Below are 9,697 nucleotides of genomic sequence, written 5' to 3'. Positions count from 1 at the left end.
GTCAAAGAAGACTAGAGGGAAAAAAAGAACAAGGCTGCTGAGAAAAAGGCTCATTGAGGAGGAAATTGATCTATTGGAGAATATCGTGGTTTCTGAAGTCGAGAGAGAGAAAGAGAAAAATCCTACTCAAGAGAAAAGAAATTCCAAGGAAAGAAGAAATGAAAAAAAGAAAGCATCTGAGGAAAACGAAATCACGGCAGTTGAGGAGGATGAAAGGGAGAAGGATGCACAATCCAAAGAAAACGGGAGATCCTCATCTTCTAGAAAAAGAAAAGTCTGTTCAAAAGGATTAGTTGATTACTCTGCAAAAAGACGAAGGCTCAGAGAATTTGAACTGCAGAGGCAAGAGAATCTGAGGAAGCAAAAGTGCTACTTGGGAGAGTGTTTGATGAAAATATCACTGAGTGCAATGGAATGAATGAATTAGTAGAGATCATCGAGTTCCAACAGTGGAGTCATATTTTTGTTGCTCCGGGACCCAAAGTGTTTAGCAGAGAAGTAAGGGAATTTTATGCGAACCTCTGCTATTCTGATGACTACACCACCTTAATATCTTATGTGAATGGATCTGAGATTGAATTGGATAAAGCAAGGTTGAGCAATATCCTCGATGTACCTCCAACGGAAAGAAGTCTATGTAGGGAAAAACCACTCAAGGTTTCAAGGACTTCATTGTTAAGCTCGAAGGAACAACCACTGGAGAATGGCTCTTCAAAAAACTACTCAAGCCTGAACATTAGCTTCTTTTCGAGCTTGTTAACAAAGTGTTGCTGCCAAGAACTAAGGGGAGAAGCAAAGCTTTCATTGCCGACCTGTATCTCTTTGAAGCTCTAGCAAATTATCAATCCGTTAGCTTTCCGTCTCTAACGATCTAGCACATGATTCGTACATACCAACAAGGGTAGACATGGTCTTCTTTATGGTTTCTTCTTAAAAGATCTTTGAACACTTTAGAGTGACTGCTGGCAAGGCTACAAAGGGAACCTAGAAGTAGATGGTCATAATAATCACATTGGAGGATTGTGTGTGAGTGTATACCCAAGAGGGGTGGGGTTAGACCTACTTTGACAATTTTAAGTCTAATTGATGCTCAAGAAAAAGCAATTGCTGAAATTGCAAGGGTACGAGCTGAAAATGTTCTCTTGAAGACTCAGTTGCTTGAGGAACCTAATCCCTGCGCTGAACAAGAAGCTGCAAACACAAGGCTGAAGGCTGAAAATGAACAGTTGAAACAGCAGATTGATGAGATCAAATATCAGCTAGTCAGCGATCAGCGAGCAGCCAGCTTACGTTTGGACAATCTTATCAAGGCCTTTGCCTCTGCCTCTTAGCCCTAATAATTCCATGACCTTCAAATCTTCATGCTTACATCTTTCTCCTGCTGTCTCAATAGCTTTAAAGTTTCCTTTTCTGATCTTCCTTATTAACACTGCTCTCTTTAGTGTTTTAATTATCATATGTTGTATCTGGAAAACTTCTATGTATGTTGCTTTAAGCTGTTATTAATAATGGCTCGCTCTGCATTTTCTCTGATTAAAGGCAATAGCTAATCCTCTGCTTGTTTTATCTCTTGCTCGTAATGTGTTGTCATTTTGGCACTGAGATAATGCGCCTGGGCTTCTTATTTATAATACCAAAATGGGGAAGATATGCTGTACTAAAATTGCCATGTGATTAAGGGGGCTGAGTGCTGCTGAATAAGAGGGAAGATATGTTGTACGAAAATTGAAAGGATCTCCAGTTTACAGAGGAATGTGCCACAGAGGAATATGTTGCATATGTTGCTAACATATTGCAGGTGCCTTAACAATGATGGTCTGCTTCGCAGGGGGAACAAGTGGGAAGCTGATTCTCAGGGGGGACATAGTCTATTAGTTTGTCATCATCAAAAAGGGGGAAATTGATAAGTTCAAGTGCCTTTTGTTTTGATGATTGTCAAACTGATAGAGAACTGATGAGAGACCTGGTTTGTGATTTGTTCTCTGTGGACCTTGCACCGTCAGTAGAGACAGCTGTAAAGCCGAGCTACTTGCTGCACACAAGTACAGTTGTGAGTTGGCCTATGCTTTAGGTCAAAGTGTATGAGTGGTCGCTATTAATCCCACATGCTTCCACTATATATACAACATGATGACAACATATTGAGTAGACTTGAAAACCTAATCTAAATCGTGCAAAGCTGCCGACACAAGTTCTTAAGATCTCTTAAGAACAAAGTCACTAACAAGTTGAAGAACCTGATCCAGACACAAGATTTAGTCTAAGTTCTTTATATTGTTGTAAGTCTTTGTTCGTTTGTGCTTAAAATTGTAAACCTACTCTTCTCTTTAAAGGAAGCTGTTTGTAGGTAGATCAAAAGTCTCAAATGGTGCTTGTTGGAAGTGTGTTTCCTTAAGCTGTTGAGTGGTACATTAGGCTATGATTAGTCTAAGTGTATTAGTGTCCTTAGCTAAGTGGAGTTGCTTGCAATCGGAGTATTGCAAGGGTTGAGGGACTATGGGAGTTAATTCCTAGGTTACATAAGCGTTATTGTAAGGGTTGAGGGATTATGGGAGTTAGTTCGTAGCTTACAATAGAGTTGTAACCTGAAGTTGCTCGGTGTAGTGGAGTTGAAATCCTACTGGGGTAGGTGGTAGTTTTTAATCCCTTGAGCAAGGAGGTTTCCACAGTAATATCTTGCCTTATGTACTTACTGTGTTGCATAAGGGAACTAGTACTCAACCAAATCCCTCATATATTGTGCTTGGTGGATGCACAGCCTGCATCAATATTGATATGGGAAGAATTGCAACATATGATACCTTTTGTATACTTTTCGAATATCTAAAATTTTGATGTAAAAATATTGAGTTGATCTATATCGAATTTAGCTTTAAAGATTAGTCAAATTGACTCTCGAAAAACGAAAAGTGTCACATAAATTAGGATAGAGGAAGCAATATTTTACTTTTGGCGCATGTTTCCAGATAATTACTTGTTAGCTCAATTAATTAAGAAATTTTTTTCTTAATCCTTAACTGTTAAATGTAAACTTTTCTTGTCAAGCATTTTTTTTTTTTTTTTTAATAAAGCTTAAAGAGGTGGGCTTTTTTTAGTCAAGCTTTTACTGTAATGTAAATAGCACCCAAAACCATTTTGTTCAACCTTGTTTTATGTTCAAAGAATTCATGTATGGTTGCAATGGTGCCACACGCAAAAATGGTGTTTATACAAATAGATTAGTTAGCACATTAATGCCCATAAACAAATAGATTAGTTAGCACATTAATGCCCAAAGAAGACAGTTACAGTTCAATCAATAAGTATAAGCAGTAAAAAGATACTATGATATGGCAATAAACAAAATCGTATAATGTTGTGTAACATCACAAAAATTTATTCTTTTTTTTTGGTAACTAAACATATTGTATTAATCACCAAAGTGAACATTACAAAACTATAGCCCAATCATCACAATTGGCTATTTTCTATAAGTAATTAAAGACTACAAAACTAACAAAGCTAGCTGGAAACTAGATACAATTTTCAGAACATGAGCTGAGCCACATAAGTTCTAATACCCACTGGTGCTCTCACATTACAGAAATACACAATGTCTCTAGCAATCTGCTGCCACTCCTTTCTCCTTGATTCAAATACCCTTTGATTCCTTTCAATCTATAAAGCATACACAACTTCTAAATATGCCAACTTGAACAGCTGAGCTGCTTGACTTCTGCCAGTAGACTTAGTGATAACCCATTCCACACGTTGTTGGCACGTTGAGACTACAAATTGAGTCTGTTTCATCCAAGCTATGAGCTTATGCCCTACTTGCAGAGAATAGGGACACTGAATAAACAAATGATCTCTGGACTCTTGATGGCCATTACACAATGAACAAATCTGGTTGACATCCATTCCCACTTACACAACCTGTTTGCAGTGAGAAGTCTGTCCTGTATCTGCAACCATAGGGTGAACTGAGCTTTAGGTCTGGCTGAATTTTGAAAAACCAAACACTTCCATGCTATTCTTGGTCTGTCCCCTAGTAACTGCAAATAGATCTGTCTGATGAAGCTTTAAGGAGACACAAGATTCAACTGAAGCTGCTGCAAGGTACCTCTCATTTCCAATAGTTTCCTCACCATCCATGAAGCTTGTTTAGGTGCTGGAGCATTGTAAAAATTCTGACCTTTGATGTAATAGGCATGTATCCACTTTATCCACAACTTGTCTTGTTGGTTTTCCAAGTCCCAGTAGGTTTTAATCAAGGCAGCTTTATTCCATAGATAAAGATTGATCAAGTTTACCCCCCTGCTGTTTTAGGAAGGCATACCCTGTCCCATGCCACCAAGGCTTTTTTAGTAATAGTGTTTGCACCAGACCATACATAAGATCTACAATAAGCTTCAATGGCCTTGAGCACCTTGGATGGGATAACAAACAACTGAGCCCAATAAGCTTGTAATCCAAACAACACTGATTTTACCAGTTGGGCCCTTCCAGCATGAGACAACTTCTTTGCAGTCCAAGATGTAATTCTGGCTACTATCTTTTCAATTAAGGGAATCCATTGTTTACTGTGCACAATTGAGCATATTGATCCCAAAAGATGAAAGGATAATCAGTTATGTACCAAAATGATAAACATCTATAGTCACAGAGAAGTGATAATATGCACAGATTAAGTCTAAGATAAGCGACTCTCACCATTATTTTCCTAAAACTTTTTGAGAAGTGATATGTCAAAGGGCTTTATATTAACTGATTAAACTATTGCACACATCAATCGACCAAAGGTGAGAAGACAATTAAATCTCACCATGTCTTAACCTATTTAGCAGCTTAAAGTACTAATATTAGGCCAACAAAACATACCATTGAGCAATGTAGTTTAGCAAGTCTTTGCTACCAAACTCCTGGACGTGAGTAACTAACCTGTCTATGATCAATCGCTATGCAACACAACTCTTCCAGCACCCAAGGCATTTTGATATGGAGAGTTTGACATGTCTTTGTTGCCTGTGTTGTTATGTGCTTTCCCCTAGCATGCATTTGTATTTGACATGACTGAGTCAGAGACATGTTACTGGCAGGCTGTCCTTGTGATATAGGTCATATTATTAATGGGGTAGCAATTGACTTGGTTTGAGATGTCACTTCGTTTATGTGTTTAAGAGCTATCCGGCACAAAACTTTCAATGGCCATCTAACAACTCAACAATGACTCACATTACAAATTTGAATATATGACTAATAATGTGCTTCTTCGAAATGCTATGTCATAAATTATTGAGTAAATTCGATACTTCCGCATATGGTATCCTACGAAGTAATATCTCAATTTTATCATAAATGTGGGATACATCAAAAGGTAAATTGCAGAGAATACCTCTTATAAATTGAATATTGCAAAAACTGTATAAAAAGAAAACTAAGTTGTTGAACTAGAAACGGAGAAACCCAGAAGCTAAATTGCCCAAAAAATAAACTCCGAACCTTCAAAATTCCTTTAAAAACAACGCAAACAGTCAACCCATTAGCAATAATTATGAAAATAACCCATAAAAGTTGTATTTTGAACAAAAAAAAAAAAACTAACTTGTTGCACTAAAAAAGATAGAATTATTGTAACTCTGGAGAGTCCTATATTATGTATGATGAATACTTGCCTCCATATGTTATCTATCAACACTACTTATGAAGAATACTTGCCTCCGTTTGTTGCCTACTCCGCTTCTCTCTCGCTATCACTTGGTGGTTAATTTATTGGGATTAAGGTAAAAGAATTTTTAGGAAGACAATTTTGGAACTGATGAAAAGCTTCTACACATTGTGGAGAAACTGAAGGAATAGATTAGGAGCACGTTGCACGTCCCTTTTTATCTCTGTCTCATACGAAAATGTGGAAACTCGTTTAAGCTAAAAAAAAAAAAATTCTTTTTAATTGTATATAAATTCGTAGTTTTAATTTGATTTTTTTTTAAAAAGGTTATAAATTAGACATTTTAAAAATATATAGATAAAATTGTGCCACTTGTCCACATTTAGACTCAAAAAATATTTCAATTGAAGAATACTATATCAACCAGTGTTGATGCGGAACTATATTCCTCTTATCTGAATACAAATTGATTTATTTTGAGCCAAATTCATAGTAATGCACCCTTTAAAATATTGCTTCTATATTTTCTCATTTTAAAATATAACATTAATTAAAAATTGGAAAAGAATGGAGTTATATTAAGTGTTGGTAATTTCCCAAGTTGAAATAGAATAAGCTTAAAAATATATTTGATTTACTTTTGGAAATTATTTTCTTAAATATAGGACTCTTTAAATTGCAATTTTAATTTGTCGTACTTTGATGGAGTTTATTTTTCCTAATGTTCAGAAAGCTGGAACTATACATAATTATGTAAGAGAAAAATTAGGAGTTTTGTGGAAGTGTTACATCGTACAGTGCACTACTATGAAGATACATAAACTACTATGAAGATACATAACTTCCCTTTAATGAAGGAAAAGCAAGAGTAGTATGAGTATAATCACTAGTATTCCGTAGGTATCATAGGCCGACAACGAAGGATACACACATAAAGCATATAAAGATCAAACACACAACACTTATAAGACTAGGCAGTTATATCTCAAAAATATACAAGGGGAAATCATATTTCAAGAAGCATCAATAGATAAGCATACATGTTCCAAATATGGCATGGCAAATGTATGAATGCAAAGAAATGCACTGGCCAATAACACATCCCGATATACACATAATAGCGGTCATTCCGTCTAGTCAAGACTTATGGGGGACTCACGAGGTCCATATACCTCTCTCTTACATCCGACATTTCCCCTCGGAGAGCAAGAACCATATCATATCATATCATATCAAGGCATATCATATTGTAACACCTCATACCTTGGCGTTAGGATGCGTCGTAGTAAATTCGTTTGAGTTTGAAGGGATTAAGGTTATTCATGAGATATAAATGGTTTATGACAGTGTTATTGTAAGACCCCGTAAGTTTGACAACCTTGATATCGTTAAATATATTTTGATATGGTATTTTCTTTTAAGTGAAACATTTTTGTAAAAAGTTTGATAAATATGATTTTATATAGTTATTAATAGCACTACTTTCGGATATGCTTTAAATTATACACATGATATGAGGAAGTTTATGAATGATATTTTCTTTATTATAAAGATATAAATTATTTTCTCATAAGAGAAGAAGGTTATCTTTTTACTGTTTTGAGAATTAATGATACAAAAATTTGTACTCTTTATATATATATATATATATATATATATATATATATATATAAATGTTCATCACGGAAAACAAATATAGAGGATACAATGAAGAAATTCCTTTGCCCTTTCTTTGTTTAGCAAGTCTAGAAGTGTAGCAACTTTCTATATAGATTTCGTTTGGATAATAAAGCTTTAAGAAGGCAACCCAAGTTTGATTCGTCGTCTACACCTTCTACGAGCTCATACGAGCATCCAAGGTATATATTTGTTAAGAACTCACGGGACGATGATCGGAAGCCGTGAGTTCAAGTTATATTAATCCTATATAAGTAGGTTATGGATTTTTTTCTTATGGTATGGAGATCGGTGGGGGTTGGTAGCTCGTATAGAGCATCGTTTATTGTTAAAAGGAGGTCGGGTGTGGAGTAAACCACTGTATATAGCTTCGGGAGCTCGTCGCTCTTTGATTGCTTGACGATAGTGTTGGTATAGTTGTAGTATGTTTTTGGGCTATTGGTTATGTTGATATTAGCTGTCTTAAACAGGTTAAACGTTTATCGGAGGGATTGACTCACTGTAGTCATTCGAAGGTTAAATCAATTTACTAAGGCTATTCCTTGACTCGCCGTTATGGCACGACGTGTATTTATTATTTCCTACATGACTCATGAAGCCTATAGTTTATAAGCGTTTTAACTCCATGTTACAAGCCTTATGAGTCTTTTTAAGAAATGTTATGTCACGACCCAACCGGAAGGCCATGACGGGCACCCGGTGCTAACCCACCCGGGCACCTCTTATCGTACATTCACATTCACATCTAGGTGGGCCACATGGCCTACGCATGATTTCTATACATCAATAATACTAATCTCAATGGGCAGCGACACATTCATATCATCATCAACAACTATGCCCATATCCATATACACAAGCCGACGAGGCTAACAAAATATGAGTCGGCAAGGCTATAAGACATCTAACCATACACAACTGTCTACGAGCCTCTAAGAAGAGTATGTAACATCATATAGACGGGACAGGACCCCGCCATGCCCATATATATAAAAAAGAATAGTACCCAAAAGCTGTAGCTCCGAACCAAATGGAGCTCCTCTATGCAGTCTCCGAACAAGCAGTCTATGGGTTAAGTCTATCTCCCCGTCCACCTGCGGGCATGACGCAACGTCCACAAATAAAAGGACGTCAGTACGAATAATGTACTGAGTATGTAAATCATAATCAACATCATAATAGAAGCATAATGAATGAGATGAGATAGAGAAGTTATAAGATAATGAAGCCACTTGTACCTCTACCGTTGTTCATCGTATTTACTTACCCCTTTTTCTATTGGGGATCTTCCATTTCATACATTTATACTTGTAGTAATATCGTACCCAATAATAGAGATTTGGTGTCCTACATACCCGACCATAATAAGGTTCGTTGTTATACGTACCAGGCCTTACCAAGGCTCAGTGTTATCCGTACCCAACTGCTGTAGTGTGCGCGCGATAGGTATCAAACCCGGCCATATAAGCTCGGTGTCACATAATAGTCATACATACTTAGACATGCATACATAAAATTCCATAAGTATCATTAGCATCATTACCATCACCGTTTTCGTTACATCTATCCTTAGAGGATCAACTATCATATAAGGGAGGTAATAGTATCGTGAAAGTATCGAGAATCATGAGCTTTGGTAATCTTAGAGATAGAGTTATTTGGAAGACATTATGGAACTCATGAGAGGGTATATAGCAAAGGAATCATGCCTTAATGAAAGAAGGGTTAGCCTTACATACCTCTGTGTCTTCTTAACTACTTAACGTTCACCGTCGAAGCTTGAACAATCTACATTTAGAAGGGTTCATACCATGGTTAAGCCTTAATGATACTCTTAAAAATTCAAACTAGAATAATTCATGATCTAATAAAAATTGGGCAACATTTCTCCTATTTCGTCAACTTCCACCATATTACAAAACAACTCCCAACAACCACAATAACACCCACAATAACACCCACAATATCATAATCAAGTAATCACATTTCATTGAGCCTTCAAAATTCATTCTCATGCTCAACTTATACTAACAACTTCACACCCATTCTTAGCACATTTTCATACAATGCTTCCTCATCACTATTACTACCTTCCATAACAAGATTATACCCATATGATACTAAGAATCATGACTCAAGTTAGCTTATTACTCAAACACATCATAAAAGTAACATTTAGCCCTCATTTTCTGCTTTCTTCTTCTACCCAAGTTTTTCAACACCCAAGCATTCATGATAACATGAAATAAGCATGAAAACTTGGTAACATGAAATAAGCATGAAAACTAACCTTTTATCTCATAAGAATGATCTTTGGAGCAGCTATCAACTTATGTGAAAACCCTAACTTTAATACCCAAGAATTTTTTTGTT

At 36.3% G+C, this 9,697-nt stretch overlaps 1 long non-coding RNA gene across 1 annotated transcript; it reads right to left on the bottom strand.

The window, feature by feature from the left end:
* Nucleotides 1-3,305: 3,305 nt before the first annotated feature.
* LOC132640973 (uncharacterized) lies at nt 3,306-5,881 on the bottom strand. The gene is made up of 2 exons (XR_009582516.1): nt 4,921-5,881; nt 3,306-4,562 (listed from the first exon to the last, which is right to left on the bottom strand). It is a non-coding gene; the product is annotated as an uncharacterized LOC132640973 (long non-coding RNA).
* Nucleotides 5,882-9,697: the final 3,816 nt, after the last annotated feature.

Source organism: Lycium barbarum, chromosome 5, assembly GCF_019175385.1.
Source record: "Lycium barbarum isolate Lr01 chromosome 5, ASM1917538v2, whole genome shotgun sequence".
NCBI classification, from domain to species: domain Eukaryota; kingdom Viridiplantae; phylum Streptophyta; class Magnoliopsida; order Solanales; family Solanaceae; genus Lycium; species Lycium barbarum.
Note: the sequence above shows the minus strand (reverse complement) of the source record. Positions and strands in the feature narration are given on the sequence as shown.